This window comes from Pipistrellus kuhlii, unplaced genomic scaffold (assembly GCF_014108245.1).
Source record: "Pipistrellus kuhlii isolate mPipKuh1 unplaced genomic scaffold, mPipKuh1.p scaffold_m20_p_9, whole genome shotgun sequence".
NCBI classification, from domain to species: Eukaryota; Metazoa; Chordata; class Mammalia; order Chiroptera; family Vespertilionidae; genus Pipistrellus; species Pipistrellus kuhlii.
The window spans coordinates 43,378,115-43,393,782 of NW_023425595.1; positions in this window are offsets into that span (position 1 = coordinate 43,378,115).

Genomic DNA, 15,668 nt, shown 5'->3' on the forward strand with positions numbered 1-15,668 from the left:
GTGTTGTATATTCAACAAAGGGTTAGACATTTTTTTTTTATTTAGTGGGTTTGGCTTCTGAATTCTTTTTCCAGAACTGGTTTTCTGTGGGAAAAGAGTCTGAAGTGTTTCAAAACATGTTTGGAAAGGAGCTGCCTGGACCCTGTAAGGATTTAAGCTGAGTGAGATGAGTAACTTTTCTGTGTAAGTTTGTCTCCCAGCCAATGAGTAACCAAAATGACAGTCCCCACCCTGTGGTCCTATGAAAGGCTCAAGCATAGCCCACCCACTCCCAGAAAAGTCACACCGAGGGAGCTTTGCACAATCTACTGTTCATTCACCCACATCACTCATTCATTCACTCATTTATTCAACAACTTGTTACTGAGTGTGGACTATGTGTCAGGTGCTTTGCTAGGTACAGACCACCAAATATAATCTCTTCTCTCTGATCCTTCCTTTTTATTTATTGGTGGGGGAAAATAAAAGAAAACCAAGGTCTCTAAAAATCATCTTTTCCTTTCGGCGACCTCCTGTTTCCTCAGTCCTCTGACAGCTACGTAATTAAGGAAAAGTGGTCCCTCCCCACCTGGGCCTTCTCTCAGCGTCATTGCTAATACCTGTGCTTGTTTCAGGGTGACTTTTAATGAGGGCCAAGAGGCTCCCCGGGCTCTGCAGATCCAGCTGACATCCTGCAGCAGGCCCAGTCTTGCAGGACCTGCTGATTGCTGGCAGGAGGACCAGCTCTGGCGAGACCGGTGCACCGGCCTGCTTTGTAGAATCAAAAATCAAGTGCTCCACCCAGATTGTCTTTTCTAATTTTCAAACTTTTGATCTCCATCCAAATTACATGTTACAGCAATTTGCATCAGCAGGTTGATGATGATCATTCTGGAAGGCTGGAACAGCAGCTCAGCCATATGTTTGACAATGTGTGAACGTCAGCGTGATGTTTGGTAAGGATTTGATTCAGGCTCCATGTGTGCCTTTAACACTCTCCAAACTGACATTTTCTCCTTCATAAAAACAGACCCCAGATGTAAATGTCTCATAAAGGGACTCAGCATTTTTCCTTGATGCAGTTCAGGTGTGTGTACCCGGCTTTAAAGCAAATATAACATGTGAGAATGGATGTGCAGCCATCCAATCAGGGGGCAAGAGACTCGCTTTACAGATTGATGGATTCACTTCACGAAATGATTCCTTTCTTTACCAAAGGAAGGCCTGTCCACTGGATTCTCCGAAAGGTGTGAGCTCTCCTTGTGTACTTGAACACTGCAAAGTGTTAATGTAAAAACACTGTTGAGGCGTCATATGTGCTGTGTAAAAAGAAGACTGCTCAGATCAGACAGATGGCCCCAGGTTATTTTTAGTCATTACCCTTTTTCAAATGGAATTTAAGTGTCTTGTCAACATCTGGCTGGCAATCAGTGCCCTGCCTCGATGGTTCTGAAGCAAAGCATATACTTGCTTCAAGGTTTAGGCCTATAGCTGCAACTTTTCTTCGTCCAGCCCTCTCAGACAACTCTCACCCCTTTCCAAAAATCAGAGTCTTTCTGGTGCTTATGTAGCATTTTGTGCTGCCTAATTTGAATAGTGCCCTAGAAATGGTCTTGGTTTTATTCACTTTACTAGAGGCCCGGTGCATGAAGATTTGTGCAAGAATGGGACTTCCTTCCCCTGGCTGCCAGCATTGCCTTCGCTCCAGCCTGAGCTGCCTTTCCGCTCTGGCCTGGAACCACCTTTCTGCCTTCCCACGCTGCTCAGAGGCCTGGAGCAGCTGGGATGGTACAGAATGCCTGTGTCCCACCCCACCCCCACCCGCTTGGGGCCTGTGCATGTAAATTAACCCTCCATATTTTTGTGTTAATTTGCATACTCACTCCTGATTGGCTGGTGGGCATTGTGAAGGTACAGTCAATTAGCATGCTACTCTTTTATTAGGTAGATGAGTTCAGCTATGTTCCAGGTCTTCAAGAAACTTGCCTAAAAAAAAAATAATTACAGTTGATGATGTAGAATAAGAAGGAACTGTCACTATTCTGAGTCAGTGTCTTTTGCTTAGCAAGAATTCATCAGAATGAAATCTGATTTTGGTCACTGGGCAATGTTTCTCAGCCACAGTCTGGCTGGCTTCTTGGACCACTTGTTAAAGTAATAATAGAAAATAAAAGACCACATACAGGTCTAAGCCAATCAATAATAAACCTTGCAGCCAGAGGGACTGCTTCAGGAACGTGCCCTGGGAAGCAGATCCGGGATGTGTGCTGGAACTGATAGGAGACTAGCTGGATTTAGATAAGCACTCTTTCACTGGATTTAATCCTTAGAAAAATATAAGATAGCACATTCTAGTATTTGCCCTAGAGTGAAATCAACACAGAAGAAAAACTGAGTGGTAGAGAAGCTGAAATCCTGATGGCATCATTTGAACCCTGGGATCCAACAGTTTCTGAGGCTTCACTGATTTTCAGGATTTTTTAGTTAAATGCATACATAAATTAATTTACTTCATTAGGAAAGTTTAGGTTGACTTTTTGTTATTTGCAAATGAAGGACTCCTGACCCCAACCCTCCCCAAAACTGGTTTTTTAAAATATATTTTTATTAATTTCAGAGAGGTAGGAAGAGGAGAGAGAGATAAAAACATCAATCATGAGAAAGAATCGTTGATTGGCTGCCTCCTGCACCTCCCCACTGGGGATCAAGCCTTAAACCTGCACATGTGCCCTGCCCAGAATTGAACCCAGAACCCTTCAGTCTGCAGGCTAATGCTCTATCTACTGAGCCAAACCGGTTAGGGCTCCAACTGGTTTTTCTATCAATTCCCAAGACCTATTGTTTCTCCATCCAAATTATCACATATACATTGCCTCATCTCCATCTCAATGACCATCATTTAGTTCAGGCTTCTCATGACCTCTTGCCTGAACATGCAAACTCTTGAGTTTGTTGTCTCTTAGCTTCCCATTTCTCCTTTCCTATCTGTCTTCCCAGAAGTTCCCCTGTGCATATTCCTCAATAAGCACAGATGTACTAGTAATGAAGGTACTCACTCAAATGTCCCCAAATTTTCAATGACTCCCCATAGCCTAGTACATTTAAAAACTTAGTCTGGCACTCCCCTGTGTCTCCTTTATTGCTCACACACTTTCCTTCTGAAACTTCTGGTCACAAATGTGGGTTTTTCCTCACCAAACAATTTTCCATGATACTAGCCTGGTGTCCTACAATTTAATTCAATTATGACACTATCTATCTAGAAATGGTGTCAGATTCCACAAGTTAAGTCCTACAGGTTAAGTTCTCAGTCCTAAAAGACACTCCCCAAGCTTCACTGTTGGGTCCCCAGATTAGAGGTTCCCAATGCTTCCTCCTTGGGTTTGATTAATTTGCTAAAGCAGCTCACAAAACCCAGGGAAACACTTACATCTACCAGTTAATTAAAGGATATGATAAAGGCTACAGATGAGCAGCCTGATGAGCAGATGCACAGGGCAAGGCCTGGGAGGTCCTGACATGGAGGAGCTTCCATCCCTGAGGAGTTGGGATATGTCACCCTCCTGATAGGTGGACGTGTTCATCCACCTGAGAGCTCCCTGACGCCATACTTTTGGAATTTTATGGAAGCTTTAGCACAGACATGGCCAATTATTGACTCCGTTTCCAGCCCTTCTCCTTGTCAAGAGAACTATGAGGGTTAGGAAGGGGCTGGACATTCCAACTTTCAAATCATGGCTTGCTTTTTCCAGTGAACAGCCCCTATCTAGGGGTTACCCAGGAGCCCACCCAGAGTTGCCATTAGAACAAAAGACACTCCAATCACTTGGGAAATTACAAGAGTTTCAGAAGCCTTGTGTTAGAAACTGGGGTCAAAGATCAAATATTAAAACAAAAGATGCTCCTGGTGTCCTGTGTTCTTATCACTTAATAAATTACAAGGGTTTTAGAAACTCTATATATATATATATCTGTCCCAGGAACCAGGGACAGATATATATATATATATATATATATATATATATATATATATATATATAATCTCACACCTACTGAATAAAAGTTTAAATTCCTTTGTCTGATATTTCAACCCCTCTATAATCTAGCTGAAATCTCTACCTTTCCAACTTTTACTTTCTGCTATTTTTCTCATGCAATTTCTATTCAAGGATTATGCCTTCTAGCTGGGTACTGAAGTCTTCAGAGGAGGTCTGATGGAAAGCCAAGGTAAGAGCTATTCTCCTGTCCAAATTCTTCATCCCCAGCCTTGTCCTAAACTCTATAGCTGGGAACCTTCTGGACATTTACAGACCTTTATCTCTTCATTCCTTGGGTCTTTATCTGTCACTTCCTCTTATCTTTCTACATTTTATTGTAACTATAGATTTGTGCCATCTAATCTGCTCTCTAGAATTATCCCCTATTACATAGCTACTTTCTTTCAGACAGGGTCTGTTTTGGATTCACTTTTGAGTGCATCCACCCCCCTCCCCCAATAATGTTCTACATAAGCTTATTGAATTGAATAACTGGTTTGGCTGAGTGGATAGAGCGTTGGCCTGTTTGACTCTTCAGAATCAAATTCCAGACTTGACTCTGGTCAAGAGTAGATGCCCAGATTGCAGGCTTGATCCCCATTGGGGGGCATGCAGGAGACAGCAGATCAATGATTCTCTCTCATCATTGATGTTTCTAGCTCTCTCTCTCCCTCTTCCTTCCTCTCCAAAATCAGTATATATATATATATTAAAAAGGAGTGAGAAAGGTTGTTTCATAGAATTTTAGAAAACTTGCTTTTTAATGAATATAAAAAATAACTTATAAACAAACCATCTCTATATAAACAGATACTATCAGAGTTCATGAGGATGCTTTAAAATTGCCTTTCTTCAATACTAAATTTCACACTTTCCCCCTATTTTTGCACTATTAATTTTCCAAAAGAAAAGTAAAATTAAGGTAATTCTTTGACAAAGCCTTAAAAATTCTAAATGATGACCAAGCACTACATATAAATGCAATTGAAAAAGTGTCTCATGACCAACAGTCCACTTTGAGCTGTGTTAACCAAAGCAATAACATGTCTGCACATCATGTGTTATAGTTGACAAAATACTGGTATGCACAGTACTTCCTTCCTGCTTCACAACCCTGTGATCAGTTAGGACAGGGACCATTAGCCCTGTTTTACCAATAAGGAAAAGTAAGGTCTAAGAGAGCAAGTTTCTATAACTAAGTAGATGACAGAACTAGGATAAAAACCCAATATTTCTGACCCCCAATCCAGCACTTTAAATTATTCCATGCTACCTGCCTTAGTCTAACAGATACCTTCTTTCCCTTGCCAGTGAATGATTTAGCAAAGAACTTATGTGTAGAGGGCTGCCTAGGAAGACACATGGGCATTTTCCTTAAATTGCCAGCTGAGTCTGAGACAACTGGCAGAGCCAAGGCTCAAATACACATTTACCCAAGATGGCAGAAAGTGTAATCAACTTGGCCTTCATATCAGCTCTGGTGTTGGCAGGGGCGGGACTAGATATGTAAATCCAGGCATGCTAGGTCCTACTTAAGAATGCAAATAAGTTGGTGTTACTTCCTGGTATTGGGGGTATAAAATAAATGTGCTGGGAGGGGTTGTTGTTGTTGTGGGTGTCATCATCATCATTGTCGTTGTCGGCTCTCTGCCTCTCCATCAGAGAGAATGGTACCCACCTAGCTCCCAGCTTTTTGAATCTATTTCGGCCTCTTGGTCTCTTTCTTTCTTTAATTCCTTAATCCCCAGCTCCTCTGCTCAGGAACCTGACTGTTTCCTTTTCTGTGATGGAGATGAACATGGAAAAGAGAGAAACACCCCCACACATATGACCACTGAATTCTGGCCATTTCAATATGAACAGAGTGGTGTAATATGGGGAGTGGTGTAATTTTCTTGCCCCTGAGAGAGAGGGACATAGGATGAGAAACTCCCTTTATTTTTCTCCTGGATGTAATGGCATATGCTATTTGCTTATTATTTCTCCTTCCATGTTGCCACAAGCTTGAGGGCATCACCTTTGCAGAAAAGGGCAGAGCCAAGAGAAGCAGAACTGGAGCCTTGAGTACCCCTCACCTGGAGCCACCCTTCCCCTTGAATTTCTTAATAGGTGAGATAATCTATTTTCTTATTATCGTTTAAGCCAGCTTGGGTCAGGATTTTCCACTTTGTATCTGATATCATCCTTATAGAAACAATATGGGAAACTATGATATATAGGCTTGGGGTAGAGAGTCCTGGGTTTGAATCCCCTCCTCAACACTTCAAAGTAGGAATTGCTACTTAACTATTGGGAACCTGTGAAGAGAGGGATACTCATTTCTACTGCTCAGGGTTATAAATAATAAGTAGCTGTTGTTAAGATCCATGTTAACTTTGCCAACGGTATAAGTACTTTTACAAAAAACAAACAAACATGCTATTAAAAGTATAATCGAACACAAAACAATTTAATGGCTCACTCATCCTTCCTCCTCTAGTCAGGCAGGTATTAGTTCACATACAAAGGTTGAGTCCTATCAAGCTTCGATCACGAATACCCAACCTCTGAGTGAACCTCATTTCCCTGAAGCTTTGAGGTCCTTGGGCAGGGGATGAAAGCGTTGATAATAAAATTTCGATTGAAGCTGAGGTTGGGAGGCTGCTACCAAGACTGGAATTTGCCTTGAAGTCAGCAACCAACCCTTCAAAGGGCAATCTAACAAATCAAAGGCTTGTCATTTATTTGTTTTTAATTTTTCTGCAGAAAGGGTCTTAAGGGTTTAGTAGTTCAATTTTATTGCATTGTTGAAAAAGACAGAAAGAGGGAGAGAGATTTCCATCTCTTGTCCTGAAAGAGTAGATAACTTGGATAATCTCACTTTACCAATATGCTATTTATACAACTGTGAGGTCACAGTAGTTTAGGATAGGGCTGGACCTTCCTAGATCTTCTTGGATTAGAGCCAAGTGCCTTTTTCATTTAAACATATATAATATCCTTTTGGACATTGGTAGGGGGAGCCAATTTTTATCAGCAGCATAATTCCAAAAGTACTCTGTTATCTCTTATCCCTCTGTTTGATGGAGTGGACCCACTGCTCATCCGGAGAAGATGCCCTCACTCTGGCTGCACACTGTTGTCCAAACCAGCCCCAGCCAGCCTTGGGGAAAGACAGACAACATCTGTGTGCTCCAGCCAAAGCCAGGAGGGCCCTCAGAGAGTGTGAGGCTTTTGGACATGGTGACTCCAGAGCCGTTTATTAAAGGTCTTGGCTTCTGCCTTGATTTTTCAGGACAAGACAATAATGGGACGACTACTTGCAGACACCATAGGATCTTGTGTCTTCCCACTAATTTTAGTCTGCCGAAAACCCGGATAAAATGTCACTCCTCCCTGAAGGAAGGTCCCACCTGCAGCTGCTGGTGTCAGTACAGCAATCTCCTCCCAGCATGACCTGTATTGCCCTGTCAGGTGACAGGCTCCCCAGAGCTGTCACCCTCGGAACCTGTCCTTCCTTTAAGAGCACAGGCTGCAGTGGACGGCACCTGAGGCCACCAGCAGCGACAGCCACTTGTCTTCCTGTGGGTAAGTCCACCTCCCCCCACTGCTCCTGGGGAAGGGCTCTCTCTCACTTGGCCTCCTCTGTATCAGGCGGAGAGCTGGCTCCAGTCCTGCTGCAGACTTTGAAGTGCAAAAAGGACACGATGGTTATTCTTGTGGTTTCCCTAACCTGTGTACTCAGAGCAGCAGGAGCCAGGTGACCCTGTGTTTAAAATAAAACAGGTGGCTGGGCTGAAAGAGCAGGAAGCAAATTGCTTCTATAGATACAAGCCTTCCTGCTTTCGCCTTGGGCCCGCTGTCCTTGCTTTGCTTTCAAATGATGAGAAATCACTGCCCTTTGCAGGGACGGCTGCAGGTGTGAGTCCTGTGAGGAGCTGGCTTGTTTTTCAGGACCCCTCCCTTCCACCGAGGTGGGGGGAAACCAGAAGCTTTCGGCTATGTCTAACAGGTAATTTGCTGAAAACTAAACATAAGTCTCAAATTCAGCTCATTGTTGGCTGTTTTCAAGGTCAGGTTGGCTGAAGATGTTAGTCAAAACAGCCAAGGGAGCGTTTCTGCTATCTCTGTCCAAAGGGCTCCTTATCGTCGGCAAAACACTATGCATTCGGGGCCTTGCTCTGACGAGTGGGGTTTTGTGTTGGATGTGTAAAGCCTACAAAATAACCAGCACATGATGCTTTCCTCAATGAACTTTTATACTTATAGCTACCCACAGAGTTGCTATATAAACAATAATAATTAATAATAATAGTAATAATGGGAGCTAACACAATTGGAGAATCAGGCACCATATGACATGTTGATATTTTGATGCATTTTCTAATTTAATCCTCACTCTAACTCTAGGAAGAGGGTATTGTCACCATCCTATCTTGCAAATGAGGCCCCAGAGGCTTTCCCAGTGTGCTGGCTATTCTCTATCTGCCTCCCGCCTAGCCATTCTCCACCCTTCACTGCCCTGCTCTGTGCCCGGGAGGCTGAGCCTTGCAGACAGCCAACCTGGCTCCCTTTTGAGCTGACTTGGCAGGCTCCAGACATCAGAGGGTGGAAGAAAAGGTCGAGATGTTTCTTTCCCACTCTCTCCCTCCTCGGCACCGGATTCCTCGCAGTAGCTGCATCCCCCCTAGACTGCACAGCTCCTGGCTGCAGAACCCTGCCACTGCACTCACACTCCTCACCGGCTCTCCTACAGCATCTCCCCCTTCCACTTCCGCCCTAACGGTAGTGATGGATTCCCCATGTTGCTAGATCCCAGGCCTCTCTGTCCTTGTTTGTTCCCTCTGCCCTGTCCTCACCACTGAAAGTAGTCACGTCATGAAAGTCTTTCATTTGAACCAATCAAGGGCAAATTGTATTTCTGTCAATACCCAAACCAGAACATCTAGCAAAAGAGGTGCAGATCAGAGATTCAAACCACAGTATTTAGTAGTAAGAGAGGGGGGAAATAAACCGATAATAAAATAAATGAAATTACAAGAGCCATGAGAAAGTTGTAGAAAGTGTTATGGGAAATCAAAGGCCAACAAAAATACTTTATTGAGGATGTGACATTGTTAGGCTTTTTAAAACTGTGAAGAATTGAGACAAGTGGATATGAAGGAAAGAGTTTCCAATATGAGCAGAAGTACTGAGGCAATAAAAGCAGACACCACATTTCGGGAACCGAAGTGGGTCAGCCCCGGAAGTGGAGTAAGCTTAGGGATGGTGTTTCTCAAACTACATCCTATAGAACTTCGATGCCCTATGAAATGTTACTACCTCATGGGGGTGGGGGTGGAGGGGTGTGAAGGAGAATCAACAGTCAAATAAAATTGATTGGATATCTTTGTGATCAATTAACTTAAGCAGGTTTCTGTGCTCAGGACTTCTCAGAGCATTTGAAAAGCCAATGTGCATATTTGACTACCTTTTTTCCCCCCATGGATGGTCTATTAACATCTTCCAGAGTGTGGGAGGAAACAGAGTTTGGGAAACACATATTGTCCAGTAGGATCTACCCTCCCTGGGAATCCCAGCAGAGTGATTCAGAACACCCTGTGGCAACCAGACTTCAGAGCATGTTCCAAGGGTTCTGCAGAGAGTCATTGGGAATGCCACAAGTCATGGACAAATGATGCCTAGGGTGCCATCAGGCAGCCATGACATGAACAGGGAAATGCAATTACAGGCCAAGTGAACATCACGTTGGTTATTTTGACACGACCCATAAGGAAAGAATGGTCAATGGGCATCAAACAGAAATTGGGGTTTATATCTGGGAAAATATTGGAGCCCCAGAGGTGAAATTTCTATACTATGTGCCCTGTTCCTAGTGGCTGGCCAGCCAAATTATTTCAGCTATGATATTTTAAGCTCATCAAAACAAACCAGGCTCTCTGTGAGATTATAAAACCAGACACTAATCTATAATAATAAAAGTGTAATACACTAATTAGACCAGACAGCCAAACAATCTTCCAGATGTCATTCCAGACATCCTTCTGGATGAAGCTGCAGCAGCAAGGGCTGAGGCAGAGGTTGTTAGAGGCATCAGGCAGGCAGGCAAGCAAGCAGTTAGGAGCCAGTGGTCCCAGATTATGTGAAGGATATCTGACTGCTGGTTTGGTCCCGATCCCACAGGTAGTTGGACATCCCTCAAGGAGTCCCTAATTGTGAGACGGTGCAGGCTGGGCTGAGCTGGAATTTTGTGCACCGGGCCTCTAGTTATACATATTTAAAAACCTATACAGACTAGGCAACCATAAAGATTAGAAATAAGAACAAGATAAGAGTTCCTGCTCATAAAGAACTCTGGACCACTAGAGTTTGAATGGTTAAATATTTAACTACAATGTAAGATATAATTTCAATACAATTCTCTGAAACACAGAGTTATATATCTAGCACTAAAAGGTTTCTGAGAGCTTGAATAGAGTAAATTTGCCTGCAATAAAAGGAGAAGAAACCTCAAAAAGATGCTAAATTTGAATATCCAGATCCCATATTTACCACATAAAAGCTTACTCCTTATAACACAGAGAAGAGAATCCAATACTTATGGATAAATATAAACATAAATTAAAAACAAAAGGACATTTCAAAAATGCCTTTTAAATATATAGAGATTTGGTAGAAATTCTTGTAGTGTAAATGTAAAAAGAATGTCCAAAGGTTTTTAAAGTCTATTTCAAAGGCAGTAGCTCTGCTGCTTTGTCTTAAGTTAAAGGAAGAAAAAAAAAGTCTTTATTTTCTCTTTTATTCTTGATCATGAGATCCAATATGCAAATTAGAGTACATCAGAGAAGTCCAGCTCTGGCCTCTGGAGACATTCTCATTTTAACCAGAGAAAATTAGAAACACACAGTTATTTCAAAATGTTTCTAATTTTTCAGTTTAAAGTAATGCTCACAGTAAATAGGAAATTGCTGGTGCCAAAACCTGTTTTTCTTCCTAATAATTTTAGATGCTATATTCTTTTAAGTAGGATGAGAATTAAGCTTTCTTTGTTGGGGCAATCTTTTTTTAAGGTACCATATGTGACAATTTAACTACACAACTAATTTATATATTAGACTTTTGTATATTATACCTTCACATTTTTATATTCAGAGTGTACTACTTTTATTTCCAAACAATTAAAATTAAAAAATCTAACAAACACAGAAAATTTTAAAAGGTGTTAAAGTGCAATACAAATATTTTTTTTAAAAATTAAGTGCTTTAAGTTTTGTGGGCTTTTGTTTTTGGTGGTTCTTTGTGTTAGATTTTTTTTTTTAATTATGGAAGATTGTTGTAGTTTTATTTATTTATTTATTTTTACTGTGTAATATTTTAAAGCTACCATCAAAAAATAAAATCTGGCTTTGTCCTTAAAATGTTGACAAATATATAGACTTGACAATATTAGTGGTTTAGTAGATGTTTATGAGCAAAAGGTCTGATAGTACCATAAGTGGAGATTAGAAGACAAAAAATACAACCGTGGTTTCCATTTGAATTTGTAATTTTCCTAAATTTGATACTAAGAAACTCTTTGTTGCCTATAGAACAGACGTATGACAAGAAGATCTGGGGTTGAGCAAGATATAGTTTTTCTTAGAAAACCTGGATTAAACTTTTTGGCATTGATACTATAACAATTTGATTCATTCGTTCAACAAATTTTAAAACATTTGTTGAACACTGACAGTAGTAGTAGTAATATTAATAATAGGTAATAATAGGTAAATTCCAATTTGGAATTTGTTTTGTGCTGAGCCCAGTGCTGTGTGCTTTTTGTACTGAGTAACTCAAGGAATCCTTACAACAGCCCTCAATTAGCTCCATTGTACAGATGAGAAAAGTGAGGTGTGAAACTTGCTCATGGTCACCCAGCAACTATATAAATTCTAAATTGAATCCAAGTCATTCGGAATTCTAAATTGGATACACCTTCTTTGCTACCCATGGATGTTCATTTGGTCCATTTGCCTTTACACTCATTACATAATGCTGAAACCCCCTTACTTACTAAGTAACTCACTAGACTAGATCTATAGTATCATGGAAGTAAGAAACCATGTGATAAGGATTTTTAAATATGTAATTTTATCTCCTTCGCAATAATCCTCATTGATTGATAACTTTCAAACTGACAAGTTGTGAAGCTGTATATAGATCTTGGCCTCATGAAATATAAGCACTGATGCCCTAGCTGGCTTGGCTCAGTGGTTAGAGTGTTGGCCTGCGGACTGAAGGGTCCTAGGTTTAATTCCAGTCAAGGGCACATGCCTGGGTTGCAGGCTTGATCCCCAGTAGGAGGCCTGCAGGAGGCAGCTGATCAATGATACTCTCATCATTGATGTTTCTATCTCTCTCAAATCAATTTTATTTATTTATTTTTAAAATATATTTTATTGATTTTGTACAGAGAGGAAGAGAGAGAGATAGAGTGTTAGAAACATCGATGAGAGACAGTCATTGATCAGCTGCCTCTTGCACACCCCCCACTGGGGATATGCCTGCAACCAAAGTACATGCCCTTGACCGGAATTGAACCCGGGACCTTTCAGTCCCCAAGCTGACGCTCTATCCATTGAGCCAAACTGGTTTCGGCCTGAAATCAATTTTTTAAAAAAATAAAGAAAAATAAGCACTGAAATTGAGTTTAGCAGTTAGGAGTTGGCACCATTTCTCACCTCCCTGCCACCCCAAGTTTCCAGTTTTCTTTCAGTCCCAGCTCCTGCTCTGAGGCCATTTAATAGGCCATCACAATCACAACAAAAGCAAGATAGAATCAAAAGGCTGTTTAGAGCTTCAAAGACATCAGCAACCTCCTTATTATAAATGTGAGAAAAGGCAGGTCTGGGTAACAATATAATACAAAATGGAGCCTGATAAAAGAGTGGAAGAGACTGAGCAGAAGTCATCATTGTAAAACACTAACTATTTTGTGAAACTACTTTGAACTTCAGTCTTCTCATCTGTAGAATGGAGATAATCATAGTCCCCAGTTTTCTGTTTGTCTTGAAGATTACTTGCATACTACATGGCTCATACTATGTATTCGGTGAACAGAGCCATAATTACAATCCAATCCTCGTTCTACCCCTTTCATTCACCCGCCGATTCTCTCATTTCTACAGTGGACGAACCAATGAGATGTTTGTTCAAACCTTGCTCAAACCTTCTCCTTTAGTTTCAGCTTAAATTCTACCACCTTTTAGGAGCCTTCACCCCTGCCTGGGTGAGGATTAACGGTTCCCTCTTCCATGCTTGTTAGCTGTAGCTGGACCCAGCCCTTATCCAACTTTCTCCTATCTTTGAGTTTACTGGGTTTATATTTGTAGCATAATTTCCTAAAGGTGATGGATCCTTGCCCCTGTACAGTCACCTTATACAGAGCTGCCACTAAGTAAAAGTGTTAGCCTTCACCTGAATGTTTATTGATTTCAGAGAGGAAGGGAGGAGTGGGAGAAAGAAACATCAATGATGAGAGAGAATCATTGATTGGCTGCCCCCTGCATGCCACCCCATTGGGGGTGTCGAGCTCACAACCCAGGCATGTGCCCCTGACTGTAATTGAACTTGGGACCCTTCAGTCCATAGGCCAGAGCTCTATCCACTGAGCCAAACCAGCTATGGTATATTGTGGGGTGTATTTTTTGTTTGTTTGTTGTTTGTTTGTTTGTTTGCTTGTTTGTTTTAAGAGAGAGATAGAAAGGTAGAGGGAAAGAGGGAAAGAGAGGAACATTGATCAGCTGCCTTCTGCATTCAATTACCGCATTTTCCGGCATATAAGACGACTTTTGAACCGAAAAAAAGTCAACCGAAAATCGGGGGCAAAAGACCAAAATTGCACAAAAATTACCTGCAGATCTTGACAGCAAAGTAAGTCTTTTCTTTGAAGTGGGGGGTAGTCTTATACAGCGAATATAGTCCTAAACCTATGTTTTAACTGTTAAAAAAAAATAATAATAATTAAGGGGTCGTCTTATACGCCAGAAAATACTATGGAAAGTATTTGAGAATTACAATTATGGAGTTGAATTAAATTCTTAAGAAACAGTGAGGATTTTGGTTTTCTTATTTTGTTATTTAGGGAGAGGAGTGAGCAAATATATATATATAAAGCAAAGGATACCTGCTGTTTACACAGGGTGTTTCTGTTCGAGGTCAAAGTACTCCATACATCTGTCCTCAGCATTGTCCTTACAACAATCACAGTGACAACCTTGGAGCCACATAGTATCCTCTCATTTTACTATTGACAGCTCCAGGAAACAACAGAAGCTTGTGGTGTTTGTTCAAGCCCTGAGCTCCCGTGGTCATCTATAGGGAGAGCTCCTTGTCTGGGTAGGGCCAATAGGCTTGAGACCGGCTGTGGGAATGGCAATAGGGAGAGATGTGCTTTGGTGTCTCAGTTTCTGACTCTGGATGATGGCAATAATTACTTTGTTTTCTGTGATTCTACCTCCCAAACTCGGTTGCCATGTTACTTTTAAAACTGCCAAGGCAAATGAGCAATGGATGTTAAAGTGGGCTGGGGTGTGCTGCAGGACAGAGCTAAGGGACATTCTTGTTAAACAACAGACATAACATAGCTAGTGTTTACTGAGGGCTTGCTCTGTGCCAGGCAGTGTGTTAACCATTTTATGTGTATTAATTCACTCAGTTCCTAAAACGACCCTATGCCGAAACGGGTTTGGCTCAGTGGATAGAGCATTGGCCTGAGGACTGAAAGGTCCCGGGTTCAATTCCGGTCAAGGGCATGTACTTTGGTTGCGGGCACATCCTCAGTAGAGGGTGTGCAGGAGGCAGCTGATCAATGTTTCTCTCTCATTGATGTTTCTAACTCTCCATCCCTCTCTCTTTCTCTCTGTAAAAAAAAAAAAAAAAAAAAAAATCAATAAAATATATATTTTTTAAAACGACCCTATGATGTAGTCTTCATTTTACAGAGGAGAAACCTGAGGCACAGAAAGGTTCAGCCAAAAGCTACACAGCCAAGAAGCGGAAGAGCCTGGAATGGTGCTCCCACAGGTGAATGCCACGGGCACCCTCTCATGTATGTCCTGCCCTGTCATCCTGTGGCCACCTCTTTCATTCAGAGCCCAGCACAACGCTTTACGTGTAACGTGTGCTTAAGTAAATATTTGTTGAGTTGGAGTAAAACTAATACAACTGGAGCATCGTTGGGAAGTCCGTCCCTTCTCTCCCTCCTTCCAATTCCATCCTCAGCTCCTCTATGAAGCATTTGGCTTTTAATGGTGCTTCTCCAGTTGTGAGCACCAGTCTCTTGCAGAGTCATACTTTAAATTTTTTTTTCTATTTATGATAACAAGTGAATGGTACCAAGTACTTGTTCCTGATTTCGGTGCCAGGCCTTGACACCAAGAAAGAGTTCCCACTTCGGTTCTGATGCTAATAACAAAGGAACAGCACAAAGTTCATCTCTAAAAGATGTGTTGGAGTCCAATGCTGTGTTACAATGACACAGGGTGGAGGAAAGGAGGTGTGATAGCTGCAACACGAAAACAGTGAGAAAATTGGGTCCATGCAGGTCACTTCACACACCATGACGGTGGAGAGCCACAGAGAACACAAATGGACCCAACCTAGGCCGTCAGGACCACGTAAGGCCAGTAGTTG